The 13,563-nt window shown below is 51.6% G+C and overlaps 25 non-coding genes across 25 annotated transcripts; 17 read left to right on the forward strand and 8 right to left on the reverse strand.

Annotated features, from left to right (window-relative positions):
- Nucleotides 1-2,112: 2,112 nt before the first annotated feature.
- Nucleotides 2,113-2,184, forward strand: Trnad-guc. Its single transcript has one exon. It is a non-coding gene; the product is annotated as a tRNA-Asp (tRNA).
- A 579-nt stretch (nucleotides 2,185-2,763) lies between these two features.
- On the reverse strand, nucleotides 2,764-2,836 carry Trnar-acg. Its single transcript has one exon. It is a non-coding gene; the product is annotated as a tRNA-Arg (tRNA).
- A 445-nt stretch (nucleotides 2,837-3,281) lies between these two features.
- On the forward strand, nucleotides 3,282-3,373 carry Trnai-uau. The gene is given in 2 exon segments: nucleotides 3,282-3,319; nucleotides 3,338-3,373. It is a non-coding gene; the product is annotated as a tRNA-Ile (tRNA).
- Nucleotides 3,374-3,485: 112 nt separating this feature from the next.
- On the forward strand, nucleotides 3,486-3,557 carry Trnad-guc. The gene has a single exon. It is a non-coding gene; the product is annotated as a tRNA-Asp (tRNA).
- A 579-nt stretch (nucleotides 3,558-4,136) lies between these two features.
- Trnar-acg lies at nucleotides 4,137-4,209 on the reverse strand. Its single transcript has one exon. It is a non-coding gene; the product is annotated as a tRNA-Arg (tRNA).
- A 445-nt stretch (nucleotides 4,210-4,654) lies between these two features.
- On the forward strand, nucleotides 4,655-4,746 carry Trnai-uau. Its single transcript is given in 2 exon segments — nucleotides 4,655-4,692; nucleotides 4,711-4,746. It is a non-coding gene; the product is annotated as a tRNA-Ile (tRNA).
- Nucleotides 4,747-4,858: 112 nt separating this feature from the next.
- On the forward strand, nucleotides 4,859-4,930 carry Trnad-guc. Its single transcript has one exon. It is a non-coding gene; the product is annotated as a tRNA-Asp (tRNA).
- Nucleotides 4,931-5,509: 579 nt separating this feature from the next.
- Trnar-acg lies at nucleotides 5,510-5,582 on the reverse strand. Its single transcript has one exon. It is a non-coding gene; the product is annotated as a tRNA-Arg (tRNA).
- A 445-nt stretch (nucleotides 5,583-6,027) lies between these two features.
- Trnai-uau lies at nucleotides 6,028-6,119 on the forward strand. Its single transcript is given in 2 exon segments — nucleotides 6,028-6,065; nucleotides 6,084-6,119. It is a non-coding gene; the product is annotated as a tRNA-Ile (tRNA).
- Nucleotides 6,120-6,231: 112 nt separating this feature from the next.
- On the forward strand, nucleotides 6,232-6,303 carry Trnad-guc. Its single transcript has one exon. It is a non-coding gene; the product is annotated as a tRNA-Asp (tRNA).
- A 579-nt stretch (nucleotides 6,304-6,882) lies between these two features.
- Nucleotides 6,883-6,955, reverse strand: Trnar-acg. Its single transcript has one exon. It is a non-coding gene; the product is annotated as a tRNA-Arg (tRNA).
- A 445-nt stretch (nucleotides 6,956-7,400) lies between these two features.
- Nucleotides 7,401-7,492, forward strand: Trnai-uau. Its single transcript is given in 2 exon segments — nucleotides 7,401-7,438; nucleotides 7,457-7,492. It is a non-coding gene; the product is annotated as a tRNA-Ile (tRNA).
- Nucleotides 7,493-7,604: 112 nt separating this feature from the next.
- On the forward strand, nucleotides 7,605-7,676 carry Trnad-guc. The gene has a single exon. It is a non-coding gene; the product is annotated as a tRNA-Asp (tRNA).
- Nucleotides 7,677-8,255: 579 nt separating this feature from the next.
- Nucleotides 8,256-8,328, reverse strand: Trnar-acg. Its single transcript has one exon. It is a non-coding gene; the product is annotated as a tRNA-Arg (tRNA).
- Nucleotides 8,329-8,773: 445 nt separating this feature from the next.
- Trnai-uau lies at nucleotides 8,774-8,865 on the forward strand. The gene is given in 2 exon segments: nucleotides 8,774-8,811; nucleotides 8,830-8,865. It is a non-coding gene; the product is annotated as a tRNA-Ile (tRNA).
- Nucleotides 8,866-8,977: 112 nt separating this feature from the next.
- Trnad-guc lies at nucleotides 8,978-9,049 on the forward strand. The gene has a single exon. It is a non-coding gene; the product is annotated as a tRNA-Asp (tRNA).
- A 579-nt stretch (nucleotides 9,050-9,628) lies between these two features.
- On the reverse strand, nucleotides 9,629-9,701 carry Trnar-acg. The gene has a single exon. It is a non-coding gene; the product is annotated as a tRNA-Arg (tRNA).
- Nucleotides 9,702-10,146: 445 nt separating this feature from the next.
- On the forward strand, nucleotides 10,147-10,238 carry Trnai-uau. The gene is given in 2 exon segments: nucleotides 10,147-10,184; nucleotides 10,203-10,238. It is a non-coding gene; the product is annotated as a tRNA-Ile (tRNA).
- A 112-nt stretch (nucleotides 10,239-10,350) lies between these two features.
- Trnad-guc lies at nucleotides 10,351-10,422 on the forward strand. Its single transcript has one exon. It is a non-coding gene; the product is annotated as a tRNA-Asp (tRNA).
- A 579-nt stretch (nucleotides 10,423-11,001) lies between these two features.
- Nucleotides 11,002-11,074, reverse strand: Trnar-acg. The gene has a single exon. It is a non-coding gene; the product is annotated as a tRNA-Arg (tRNA).
- Nucleotides 11,075-11,519: 445 nt separating this feature from the next.
- On the forward strand, nucleotides 11,520-11,611 carry Trnai-uau. The gene is given in 2 exon segments: nucleotides 11,520-11,557; nucleotides 11,576-11,611. It is a non-coding gene; the product is annotated as a tRNA-Ile (tRNA).
- Nucleotides 11,612-11,723: 112 nt separating this feature from the next.
- On the forward strand, nucleotides 11,724-11,795 carry Trnad-guc. The gene has a single exon. It is a non-coding gene; the product is annotated as a tRNA-Asp (tRNA).
- Nucleotides 11,796-12,374: 579 nt separating this feature from the next.
- Nucleotides 12,375-12,447, reverse strand: Trnar-acg. Its single transcript has one exon. It is a non-coding gene; the product is annotated as a tRNA-Arg (tRNA).
- Nucleotides 12,448-12,892: 445 nt separating this feature from the next.
- Trnai-uau lies at nucleotides 12,893-12,984 on the forward strand. The gene is given in 2 exon segments: nucleotides 12,893-12,930; nucleotides 12,949-12,984. It is a non-coding gene; the product is annotated as a tRNA-Ile (tRNA).
- Nucleotides 12,985-13,096: 112 nt separating this feature from the next.
- Trnad-guc lies at nucleotides 13,097-13,168 on the forward strand. Its single transcript has one exon. It is a non-coding gene; the product is annotated as a tRNA-Asp (tRNA).
- Nucleotides 13,169-13,563: the final 395 nt, after the last annotated feature.

A 13,563-nucleotide genomic window follows, 5' to 3' on the forward strand; every position in this document is an offset into this window, starting at 1 on the left:
CGGTCAGCTGACACAAGCTGTTAGCATACGACGCGGTGTACCGCAAGGCAGTCCGTTGTCGATGTCGCTCTTTGTTTTGTCGCTCGAGCCATTTCTGAAGAGATTGTGTCTCACATTAAGTGGCCTTTCTGTCTTAGGGAGCAATCTTACTGTGAGGGCTTACGCCGATGATGTTGCTGTTATCCTACGTCATGAGTCTGAAGTGGCCCAATTGCGGGCTGAGATTGATACTTACAGCACTGCTTCTGGGGCGAAACTCAGTGAGGGTAAATGTAAGGTTCTACGCTTACGGGGCTTCGAATCTCTTGCTATACCGTGGGCGCAGATCGTCGAACAACATGTTGCTCTGGGTATCATCATCGATAGGTGTCCCTTACGTATGGCAGCTAAAAACTGGAAACTTACTGCCAATCGAATACAGGGAGCTATAGTGGAAAACACATGGCGATCGACAAATATCCTCCAGAAGATCAGGATTTTGAATACCTACATACTCTGTAAAGCTTATTATGTCGCTCAGGTGTTCCCTCTTCCCAAAATGCAAGCCCATAAGATCATGCGTTTGTCCAGCAGGTTTGTGTGGCTCGGTCATATTTTTAAGTTAACCTATACCACACTGTCTAAGTCAGTGCAAGCTGGGGGCCTGCAACTCAATGATATCCGTCGAAAGGCGACAGCACTCTATATAAAACGAACAACTGCGATAATTACCACGATGCCCCATACTATCACATCGAAGCTGTTTCGCATTGTTCGCCCTAAATGTATGAAACCGCCAATTGACATCGGTAAACTCAACTTTCAATTGCAACATGTCGGTGTTTATTACCTCGAAATTAGTTACTTAGGTGACAGTGTTTTCACAAGTCCTTGTCTCACGACAGTGTTCTTACTTGCTCAGTGGCAGAAGTACGAAGCTCCAACTACAATTGAAATGCACTACCCAAGAATCGTCTGGACGGCAGTGTGGACCAATATTACTCTAAAAATTCATTCTTCCGATGTGATTTCCGCCTGGTATAAAGTTGTCCACAATCTTGTTCCAACCAACGAAAAACTCAACCGCATTGGCTTAAGTGCTACTGACAACTGCCTCAAATGTGGATTCGTTGACACTCTGAGGCACAGGTTTACTTGCTGCGGGCATCAGTTCAACTGGCATTGGGTGCGGAAACGATTGGCGCTGCTCACACGTAGCACTGAAAGTCTTTATACAACTGATATCCTCCTGTGGCCTGATACACGGTATTACCCCACAACGAAAAACAATACTGTTATGTGGATGCTGGGTCATTTTGTCACTTACGTCATCACTAACCACGGAGAAGACAATATTACTGCCTTTACTGCTTATATGGAAACGGCATATTGGCGAAGTACCCAGTTCCCGCACATTAAAAGGGATTTTGGAAACATGTTAAAAATACTGTTTGAGAAACAGGGAATTGGGTGATTCTAAAGTCAATCCGCCATTACTGTTAACATTTCCACGGTGAAGTTCCCAAGTACAAGCGAACACTGAATACTATTTTCGATATCGTTTCACCTATGGCGCTTGAAGAACCTGAGGTTTTCTTTTCTTTCTTATTCCTCATTATTTGTTTTTTGCGGAAAGAGACATTTTTTTTTTCCCCTTGTTTTGAGAGAGATTTCTATTTTTCGTTGCACTTATATTACAAAGAAGACGAGGCAATGAACTCCTTGTAATCCGGAGGAACCAGTATTCTTTTTGTGTACTGTTGTACGACGCCAGTGAATCTGGAGACTTTGATTTCTTTTGACTATAGCTGATGAAGCTCGCCAAGGACGGCATTCATGGAGAGCGCAAGGAGGGCTGTAAGGGGAGAAGGGAGGCCCTAAAAAAAAAAAAAAAAAAAAAAAAAAAAAAAAAAAAAAAAAAAAAAAAAAAAAAAAGTGGCGCAATTGGTTAGCGCACGGTACTTATAAGGCAGTAGCCGTGAGCAATGCCGGGGTTGTGAGTTCGAGCCTCACCTGGGGCATACTTTTATTTCGTAGCAGCTGACTATGGAAGCATCGGGACGCTAGATTTGAGATGCATCACGTACCTGAGAGACAATAAATGTGCGTGCACTGTAGTCAACGACTGCGTGTTCCTCGGTAGTATAGTGGTTAGTATCCCCGCCTGTCACGCGGGAGACCGGGGTTCGATTCCCCGCCGGGGAGGTGCGATTTTTATATCGCGAAGGTTGCACGTGTGGCCCGAAAAAGCATTACCGTTGTGATCAAGGAATGTAATTGCTAAAAAATCGTAAGAAAGTCTGCGTCTTAGGAAGTGTTTCTCGTATTCTGCACACGACGTCGTCGTTTCACAACTCACAGGGTTTGCTGTCGACGCTGAATCAGCGCACCCCAAGATTAATGATCGAGCTCGAAGCACCCAAGAAAAAGAATAATTTTAGCAGAGCGTGGTTTCGATCCACGGACCTCTGGGTTATGGGCCCAGCACGCTTCCACTGCGCCACTCTGCTGTGCCGAGAGAAGCGCGCTCTTCGGTGCGTGACATGGGACACTTGGAAAAGCGTTGTCTGCGTCGCCTACCGTTTAATTAACTGTGTAGCATCTCCCAGCTTGACTTGTCTCGACTTTGCTCGACTGACGCTACGCTGACGCTTGCACGAAGCGATATTTACCGCGATCGTCTCGAGATGCAGCTGCGAGATGCTCAGGATTAACATTGCACTCCACGAAGGTGGAGACATTCGAATGCACTGCCTAGCTACGCGCCCGCAACTAACAAAATGCCGACCCTGCCAGGATTCGAACCTGGAATCTTCTGATGCGTAGTCAGACGCGTTATCCGTTGCGCCACAGGGCCACTGTTCGCGTTTTCTGCTACGAGGCGGGTGCACATCGCAAAGCAACGTGTTCTCCGTGGCTCGGCAATTGCATGTCATCCACTGACAACGGCGGCGCGGCCACTCTGGTCTTCCGCACTCTGCAGGGAGCTGCCACCAAGGAAGGCATCTCTCCTCCTGCTGCTCGGCCACGGAGCGCCTGCACAGCTTAGAGCTTGCCACACATCTGCCGTCGCTGTTGGACAGGTAGCGGAATGCAAGGCGCCCGTTTTTTTGCATTTTTTCGCTGATGACAAGCGGTTGACATGCTTGTAAGTGTAGCATATAAAACAAGAATCGTATGAAGCATTCGTAGACAGGTGCTAAAGTCGTAGTATGGCCGCAGGTGACGGTCGTATGACGGGTCTGTAGCCACAACAGGTTGGCATCAAAGTGAATACCGCTAACTGTAAGCACTCTGCTGTAGCCCCAGTGGCGCAATTGGTTAGCGCACGGTACTTATAAGGCAGTAGCCGTGAGCAATGCCGGGGTTGTGAGTTCGAGCCTCACCTGGGGCATACTTTTATTTCGTAGCAGCTGACTATGGAAGCATCGGGACGCTAGATTTGAGATGCATCACGTACCTGAGAGACCATAAATGTGCGTGCACTGTAGTCAACGACTGCGTGTTCCTCGGTAGTATAGTGGTTAGTATCCCCGCCTGTCACGCGGGAGACCGGGGTTCGATTCCCCGCCGGGGAGGTGCGATTTTTATATCGCGAAGGTTGCACGTGTGGCCCGAAAAAGCATTACCGTTGTGATCAAGGAATGTAATTGCTAAAAAATCGTAAGAAAGTCTGCGTCTTAGGAAGTGTTTCTCGTATTCTGCACACGACGTCGTCGTTTCACAACTCACAGGGTTTGCTGTCGACGCTGAATCAGCGCACCCCAAGATTAATGATCGAGCTCGAAGCACCCAAGAAAAAGAATAATTTTAGCAGAGCGTGGTTTCGATCCACGGACCTCTGGGTTATGGGCCCAGCACGCTTCCACTGCGCCACTCTGCTGTGCCGAGAGAAGCGCGCTCTTCGGTGCGTGACATGGGACACTTGGAAAAGCGTTGTCTGCGTCGCCTACCGTTTAATTAACTGTGTAGCATCTCCCAGCTTGACTTGTCTCGACTTTGCTCGACTGACGCTACGCTGACGCTTGCACGAAGCGATATTTACCGCGATCGTCTCGAGATGCAGCTGCGAGATGCTCAGGATTAACATTGCACTCCACGAAGGTGGAGACATTCGAATGCACTGCCTAGCTACGCGCCCGCAACTAACAAAATGCCGACCCTGCCAGGATTCGAACCTGGAATCTTCTGATGCGTAGTCAGACGCGTTATCCGTTGCGCCACAGGGCCACTGTTCGCGTTTTCTGCTACGAGGCGGGTGCACATCGCAAAGCAACGTGTTCTCCGTGGCTCGGCAATTGCATGTCATCCACTGACAACGGCGGCGCGGCCACTCTGGTCTTCCGCACTCTGCAGGGAGCTGCCACCAAGGAAGGCATCTCTCCTCCTGCTGCTCGGCCACGGAGCGCCTGCACAGCTTAGAGCTTGCCACACATCTGCCGTCGCTGTTGGACAGGTAGCGGAATGCAAGGCGCCCGTTTTTTTGCATTTTTTCGCTGATGACAAGCGGTTGACATGCTTGTAAGTGTAGCATATAAAACAAGAATCGTATGAAGCATTCGTAGACAGGTGCTAAAGTCGTAGTATGGCCGCAGGTGACGGTCGTATGACGGGTCTGTAGCCACAACAGGTTGGCATCAAAGTGAATACCGCTAACTGTAAGCACTCTGCTGTAGCCCCAGTGGCGCAATTGGTTAGCGCACGGTACTTATAAGGCAGTAGCCGTGAGCAATGCCGGGGTTGTGAGTTCGAGCCTCACCTGGGGCATACTTTTATTTCGTAGCAGCTGACTATGGAAGCATCGGGACGCTAGATTTGAGATGCATCACGTACCTGAGAGACCATAAATGTGCGTGCACTGTAGTCAACGACTGCGTGTTCCTCGGTAGTATAGTGGTTAGTATCCCCGCCTGTCACGCGGGAGACCGGGGTTCGATTCCCCGCCGGGGAGGTGCGATTTTTATATCGCGAAGGTTGCACGTGTGGCCCGAAAAAGCATTACCGTTGTGATCAAGGAATGTAATTGCTAAAAAATCGTAAGAAAGTCTGCGTCTTAGGAAGTGTTTCTCGTATTCTGCACACGACGTCGTCGTTTCACAACTCACAGGGTTTGCTGTCGACGCTGAATCAGCGCACCCCAAGATTAATGATCGAGCTCGAAGCACCCAAGAAAAAGAATAATTTTAGCAGAGCGTGGTTTCGATCCACGGACCTCTGGGTTATGGGCCCAGCACGCTTCCACTGCGCCACTCTGCTGTGCCGAGAGAAGCGCGCTCTTCGGTGCGTGACATGGGACACTTGGAAAAGCGTTGTCTGCGTCGCCTACCGTTTAATTAACTGTGTAGCATCTCCCAGCTTGACTTGTCTCGACTTTGCTCGACTGACGCTACGCTGACGCTTGCACGAAGCGATATTTACCGCGATCGTCTCGAGATGCAGCTGCGAGATGCTCAGGATTAACATTGCACTCCACGAAGGTGGAGACATTCGAATGCACTGCCTAGCTACGCGCCCGCAACTAACAAAATGCCGACCCTGCCAGGATTCGAACCTGGAATCTTCTGATGCGTAGTCAGACGCGTTATCCGTTGCGCCACAGGGCCACTGTTCGCGTTTTCTGCTACGAGGCGGGTGCACATCGCAAAGCAACGTGTTCTCCGTGGCTCGGCAATTGCATGTCATCCACTGACAACGGCGGCGCGGCCACTCTGGTCTTCCGCACTCTGCAGGGAGCTGCCACCAAGGAAGGCATCTCTCCTCCTGCTGCTCGGCCACGGAGCGCCTGCACAGCTTAGAGCTTGCCACACATCTGCCGTCGCTGTTGGACAGGTAGCGGAATGCAAGGCGCCCGTTTTTTTGCATTTTTTCGCTGATGACAAGCGGTTGACATGCTTGTAAGTGTAGCATATAAAACAAGAATCGTATGAAGCATTCGTAGACAGGTGCTAAAGTCGTAGTATGGCCGCAGGTGACGGTCGTATGACGGGTCTGTAGCCACAACAGGTTGGCATCAAAGTGAATACCGCTAACTGTAAGCACTCTGCTGTAGCCCCAGTGGCGCAATTGGTTAGCGCACGGTACTTATAAGGCAGTAGCCGTGAGCAATGCCGGGGTTGTGAGTTCGAGCCTCACCTGGGGCATACTTTTATTTCGTAGCAGCTGACTATGGAAGCATCGGGACGCTAGATTTGAGATGCATCACGTACCTGAGAGACCATAAATGTGCGTGCACTGTAGTCAACGACTGCGTGTTCCTCGGTAGTATAGTGGTTAGTATCCCCGCCTGTCACGCGGGAGACCGGGGTTCGATTCCCCGCCGGGGAGGTGCGATTTTTATATCGCGAAGGTTGCACGTGTGGCCCGAAAAAGCATTACCGTTGTGATCAAGGAATGTAATTGCTAAAAAATCGTAAGAAAGTCTGCGTCTTAGGAAGTGTTTCTCGTATTCTGCACACGACGTCGTCGTTTCACAACTCACAGGGTTTGCTGTCGACGCTGAATCAGCGCACCCCAAGATTAATGATCGAGCTCGAAGCACCCAAGAAAAAGAATAATTTTAGCAGAGCGTGGTTTCGATCCACGGACCTCTGGGTTATGGGCCCAGCACGCTTCCACTGCGCCACTCTGCTGTGCCGAGAGAAGCGCGCTCTTCGGTGCGTGACATGGGACACTTGGAAAAGCGTTGTCTGCGTCGCCTACCGTTTAATTAACTGTGTAGCATCTCCCAGCTTGACTTGTCTCGACTTTGCTCGACTGACGCTACGCTGACGCTTGCACGAAGCGATATTTACCGCGATCGTCTCGAGATGCAGCTGCGAGATGCTCAGGATTAACATTGCACTCCACGAAGGTGGAGACATTCGAATGCACTGCCTAGCTACGCGCCCGCAACTAACAAAATGCCGACCCTGCCAGGATTCGAACCTGGAATCTTCTGATGCGTAGTCAGACGCGTTATCCGTTGCGCCACAGGGCCACTGTTCGCGTTTTCTGCTACGAGGCGGGTGCACATCGCAAAGCAACGTGTTCTCCGTGGCTCGGCAATTGCATGTCATCCACTGACAACGGCGGCGCGGCCACTCTGGTCTTCCGCACTCTGCAGGGAGCTGCCACCAAGGAAGGCATCTCTCCTCCTGCTGCTCGGCCACGGAGCGCCTGCACAGCTTAGAGCTTGCCACACATCTGCCGTCGCTGTTGGACAGGTAGCGGAATGCAAGGCGCCCGTTTTTTTGCATTTTTTCGCTGATGACAAGCGGTTGACATGCTTGTAAGTGTAGCATATAAAACAAGAATCGTATGAAGCATTCGTAGACAGGTGCTAAAGTCGTAGTATGGCCGCAGGTGACGGTCGTATGACGGGTCTGTAGCCACAACAGGTTGGCATCAAAGTGAATACCGCTAACTGTAAGCACTCTGCTGTAGCCCCAGTGGCGCAATTGGTTAGCGCACGGTACTTATAAGGCAGTAGCCGTGAGCAATGCCGGGGTTGTGAGTTCGAGCCTCACCTGGGGCATACTTTTATTTCGTAGCAGCTGACTATGGAAGCATCGGGACGCTAGATTTGAGATGCATCACGTACCTGAGAGACCATAAATGTGCGTGCACTGTAGTCAACGACTGCGTGTTCCTCGGTAGTATAGTGGTTAGTATCCCCGCCTGTCACGCGGGAGACCGGGGTTCGATTCCCCGCCGGGGAGGTGCGATTTTTATATCGCGAAGGTTGCACGTGTGGCCCGAAAAAGCATTACCGTTGTGATCAAGGAATGTAATTGCTAAAAAATCGTAAGAAAGTCTGCGTCTTAGGAAGTGTTTCTCGTATTCTGCACACGACGTCGTCGTTTCACAACTCACAGGGTTTGCTGTCGACGCTGAATCAGCGCACCCCAAGATTAATGATCGAGCTCGAAGCACCCAAGAAAAAGAATAATTTTAGCAGAGCGTGGTTTCGATCCACGGACCTCTGGGTTATGGGCCCAGCACGCTTCCACTGCGCCACTCTGCTGTGCCGAGAGAAGCGCGCTCTTCGGTGCGTGACATGGGACACTTGGAAAAGCGTTGTCTGCGTCGCCTACCGTTTAATTAACTGTGTAGCATCTCCCAGCTTGACTTGTCTCGACTTTGCTCGACTGACGCTACGCTGACGCTTGCACGAAGCGATATTTACCGCGATCGTCTCGAGATGCAGCTGCGAGATGCTCAGGATTAACATTGCACTCCACGAAGGTGGAGACATTCGAATGCACTGCCTAGCTACGCGCCCGCAACTAACAAAATGCCGACCCTGCCAGGATTCGAACCTGGAATCTTCTGATGCGTAGTCAGACGCGTTATCCGTTGCGCCACAGGGCCACTGTTCGCGTTTTCTGCTACGAGGCGGGTGCACATCGCAAAGCAACGTGTTCTCCGTGGCTCGGCAATTGCATGTCATCCACTGACAACGGCGGCGCGGCCACTCTGGTCTTCCGCACTCTGCAGGGAGCTGCCACCAAGGAAGGCATCTCTCCTCCTGCTGCTCGGCCACGGAGCGCCTGCACAGCTTAGAGCTTGCCACACATCTGCCGTCGCTGTTGGACAGGTAGCGGAATGCAAGGCGCCCGTTTTTTTGCATTTTTTCGCTGATGACAAGCGGTTGACATGCTTGTAAGTGTAGCATATAAAACAAGAATCGTATGAAGCATTCGTAGACAGGTGCTAAAGTCGTAGTATGGCCGCAGGTGACGGTCGTATGACGGGTCTGTAGCCACAACAGGTTGGCATCAAAGTGAATACCGCTAACTGTAAGCACTCTGCTGTAGCCCCAGTGGCGCAATTGGTTAGCGCACGGTACTTATAAGGCAGTAGCCGTGAGCAATGCCGGGGTTGTGAGTTCGAGCCTCACCTGGGGCATACTTTTATTTCGTAGCAGCTGACTATGGAAGCATCGGGACGCTAGATTTGAGATGCATCACGTACCTGAGAGACCATAAATGTGCGTGCACTGTAGTCAACGACTGCGTGTTCCTCGGTAGTATAGTGGTTAGTATCCCCGCCTGTCACGCGGGAGACCGGGGTTCGATTCCCCGCCGGGGAGGTGCGATTTTTATATCGCGAAGGTTGCACGTGTGGCCCGAAAAAGCATTACCGTTGTGATCAAGGAATGTAATTGCTAAAAAATCGTAAGAAAGTCTGCGTCTTAGGAAGTGTTTCTCGTATTCTGCACACGACGTCGTCGTTTCACAACTCACAGGGTTTGCTGTCGACGCTGAATCAGCGCACCCCAAGATTAATGATCGAGCTCGAAGCACCCAAGAAAAAGAATAATTTTAGCAGAGCGTGGTTTCGATCCACGGACCTCTGGGTTATGGGCCCAGCACGCTTCCACTGCGCCACTCTGCTGTGCCGAGAGAAGCGCGCTCTTCGGTGCGTGACATGGGACACTTGGAAAAGCGTTGTCTGCGTCGCCTACCGTTTAATTAACTGTGTAGCATCTCCCAGCTTGACTTGTCTCGACTTTGCTCGACTGACGCTACGCTGACGCTTGCACGAAGCGATATTTACCGCGATCGTCTCGAGATGCAGCTGCGAGATGCTCAGGATTAACATTGCACTCCACGAAGGTGGAGACATTCGAATGCACTGCCTAGCTACGCGCCCGCAACTAACAAAATGCCGACCCTGCCAGGATTCGAACCTGGAATCTTCTGATGCGTAGTCAGACGCGTTATCCGTTGCGCCACAGGGCCACTGTTCGCGTTTTCTGCTACGAGGCGGGTGCACATCGCAAAGCAACGTGTTCTCCGTGGCTCGGCAATTGCATGTCATCCACTGACAACGGCGGCGCGGCCACTCTGGTCTTCCGCACTCTGCAGGGAGCTGCCACCAAGGAAGGCATCTCTCCTCCTGCTGCTCGGCCACGGAGCGCCTGCACAGCTTAGAGCTTGCCACACATCTGCCGTCGCTGTTGGACAGGTAGCGGAATGCAAGGCGCCCGTTTTTTTGCATTTTTTCGCTGATGACAAGCGGTTGACATGCTTGTAAGTGTAGCATATAAAACAAGAATCGTATGAAGCATTCGTAGACAGGTGCTAAAGTCGTAGTATGGCCGCAGGTGACGGTCGTATGACGGGTCTGTAGCCACAACAGGTTGGCATCAAAGTGAATACCGCTAACTGTAAGCACTCTGCTGTAGCCCCAGTGGCGCAATTGGTTAGCGCACGGTACTTATAAGGCAGTAGCCGTGAGCAATGCCGGGGTTGTGAGTTCGAGCCTCACCTGGGGCATACTTTTATTTCGTAGCAGCTGACTATGGAAGCATCGGGACGCTAGATTTGAGATGCATCACGTACCTGAGAGACCATAAATGTGCGTGCACTGTAGTCAACGACTGCGTGTTCCTCGGTAGTATAGTGGTTAGTATCCCCGCCTGTCACGCGGGAGACCGGGGTTCGATTCCCCGCCGGGGAGGTGCGATTTTTATATCGCGAAGGTTGCACGTGTGGCCCGAAAAAGCATTACCGTTGTGATCAAGGAATGTAATTGCTAAAAAATCGTAAGAAAGTCTGCGTCTTAGGAAGTGTTTCTCGTATTCTGCACACGACGTCGTCGTTTCACAACTCACAGGGTTTGCTGTCGACGCTGAATCAGCGCACCCCAAGATTAATGATCGAGCTCGAAGCACCCAAGAAAAAGAATAATTTTAGCAGAGCGTGGTTTCGATCCACGGACCTCTGGGTTATGGGCCCAGCACGCTTCCACTGCGCCACTCTGCTGTGCCGAGAGAAGCGCGCTCTTCGGTGCGTGACATGGGACACTTGGAAAAGCGTTGTCTGCGTCGCCTACCGTTTAATTAACTGTGTAGCATCTCCCAGCTTGACTTGTCTCGACTTTGCTCGACTGACGCTACGCTGACGCTTGCACGAAGCGATATTTACCGCGATCGTCTCGAGATGCAGCTGCGAGATGCTCAGGATTAACATTGCACTCCACGAAGGTGGAGACATTCGAATGCACTGCCTAGCTACGCGCCCGCAACTAACAAAATGCCGACCCTGCCAGGATTCGAACCTGGAATCTTCTGATGCGTAGTCAGACGCGTTATCCGTTGCGCCACAGGGCCACTGTTCGCGTTTTCTGCTACGAGGCGGGTGCACATCGCAAAGCAACGTGTTCTCCGTGGCTCGGCAATTGCATGTCATCCACTGACAACGGCGGCGCGGCCACTCTGGTCTTCCGCACTCTGCAGGGAGCTGCCACCAAGGAAGGCATCTCTCCTCCTGCTGCTCGGCCACGGAGCGCCTGCACAGCTTAGAGCTTGCCACACATCTGCCGTCGCTGTTGGACAGGTAGCGGAATGCAAGGCGCCCGTTTTTTTGCATTTTTTCGCTGATGACAAGCGGTTGACATGCTTGTAAGTGTAGCATATAAAACAAGAATCGTATGAAGCATTCGTAGACAGGTGCTAAAGTCGTAGTATGGCCGCAGGTGACGGTCGTATGACGGGTCTGTAGCCACAACAGGTTGGCATCAAAGTGAATACCGCTAACTGTAAGCACTCTGCTGTAGCCCCAGTGGCGCAATTGGTTAGCGCACGGTACTTATAAGGCAGTAGCCGTGAGCAATGCCGGGGTTGTGAGTTCGAGCCTCACCTGGGGCATACTTTTATTTCGTAGCAGCTGACTATGGAAGCATCGGGACGCTAGATTTGAGATGCATCACGTACCTGAGAGACCATAAATGTGCGTGCACTGTAGTCAACGACTGCGTGTTCCTCGGTAGTATAGTGGTTAGTATCCCCGCCTGTCACGCGGGAGACCGGGGTTCGATTCCCCGCCGGGGAGGTGCGATTTTTATATCGCGAAGGTTGCACGTGTGGCCCGAAAAAGCATTACCGTTGTGATCAAGGAATGTAATTGCTAAAAAATCGTAAGAAAGTCTGCGTCTTAGGAAGTGTTTCTCGTATTCTGCACACGACGTCGTCGTTTCACAACTCACAGGGTTTGCTGTCGACGCTGAATCAGCGCACCCCAAGATTAATGATCGAGCTCGAAGCACCCAAGAAAAAGAATAATTTTAGCAGAGCGTGGTTTCGATCCACGGACCTCTGGGTTATGGGCCCAGCACGCTTCCACTGCGCCACTCTGCTGTGCCGAGAGAAGCGCGCTCTTCGGTGCGTGACATGGGACACTTGGAAAAGCGTTGTCTGCGTCGCCTACCGTTTAATTAACTGTGTAGCATCTCCCAGCTTGACTTGTCTCGACTTTGCTCGACTGACGCTACGCTGACGCTTGCACGAAGCGATATTTACCGCGATCGTCTCGAGATGCAGCTGCGAGATGCTCAGGATTAACATTGCACTCCACGAAGGTGGAGACATTCGAATGCACTGCCTAGCTACGCGCCCGCAACTAACAAAATGCCGACCCTGCCAGGATTCGAACCTGGAATCTTCTGATGCGTAGTCAGACGCGTTATCCGTTGCGCCACAGGGCCACTGTTCGCGTTTTCTGCTACGAGGCGGGTGCACATCGCAAAGCAACGTGTTCTCCGTGGCTCGGCAATTGCATGTCATCCACTGACAACGGCGGCGCGGCCACTCTGGTCTTCCGCACTCTGCAGGGAGCTGCCACCAAGGAAGGCATCTCTCCTCCTGCTGCTCGGCCACGGAGCGCCTGCACAGCTTAGAGCTTGCCACACATCTGCCGTCGCTGTTGGACAGGTAGCGGAATGCAAGGCGCCCGTTTTTTTGCATTTTTTCGCTGATGACAAGCGGTTGACATGCTTGTAAGTGTAGCATATAAAACAAGAATCGTATGAAGCATTCGTAGACAGGTGCTAAAGTCGTAGTATGGCCGCAGGTGACGGTCGTATGACGGGTCTGTAGCCACAACAGGTTGGCATCAAAGTGAATACCGCTAACTGTAAGCACTCTGCTGTAGCCCCAGTGGCGCAATTGGTTAGCGCACGGTACTTATAAGGCAGTAGCCGTGAGCAATGCCGGGGTTGTGAGTTCGAGCCTCACCTGGGGCATACTTTTATTTCGTAGCAGCTGACTATGGAAGCATCGGGACGCTAGATTTGAGATGCATCACGTACCTGAGAGACCATAAATGTGCGTGCACTGTAGTCAACGACTGCGTGTTCCTCGGTAGTATAGTGGTTAGTATCCCCGCCTGTCACGCGGGAGACCGGGGTTCGATTCCCCGCCGGGGAGGTGCGATTTTTATATCGCGAAGGTTGCACGTGTGGCCCGAAAAAGCATTACCGTTGTGATCAAGGAATGTAATTGCTAAAAAATCGTAAGAAAGTCTGCGTCTTAGGAAGTGTTTCTCGTATTCTGCACACGACGTCGTCGTTTCACAACTCACAGGGTTTGCTGTCGACGCTGAATCAGCGCACCCCAAGATTAATGATCGAGCTCGAAGCACCCAAGAAAAAGAATAATTTTAGCAGAGCGTGGTTTCGATCCACGGACCTCTGGGTTATGGGCCCAGCACGCTTCCACTGCGCCACTCTGCTGTGCCGAGAGAAGCGCGCTCTTCGGTGCGTGACATGGGACACTTGGAAAAGCGTTGTCTGCGTCGCCTACCGTTTAATTAACTGTGTAGC

Source organism: Schistocerca piceifrons, chromosome 8 (assembly GCF_021461385.2).
Source record: "Schistocerca piceifrons isolate TAMUIC-IGC-003096 chromosome 8, iqSchPice1.1, whole genome shotgun sequence".
Taxonomy (NCBI): Eukaryota; Metazoa; Arthropoda; class Insecta; order Orthoptera; family Acrididae; genus Schistocerca; species Schistocerca piceifrons.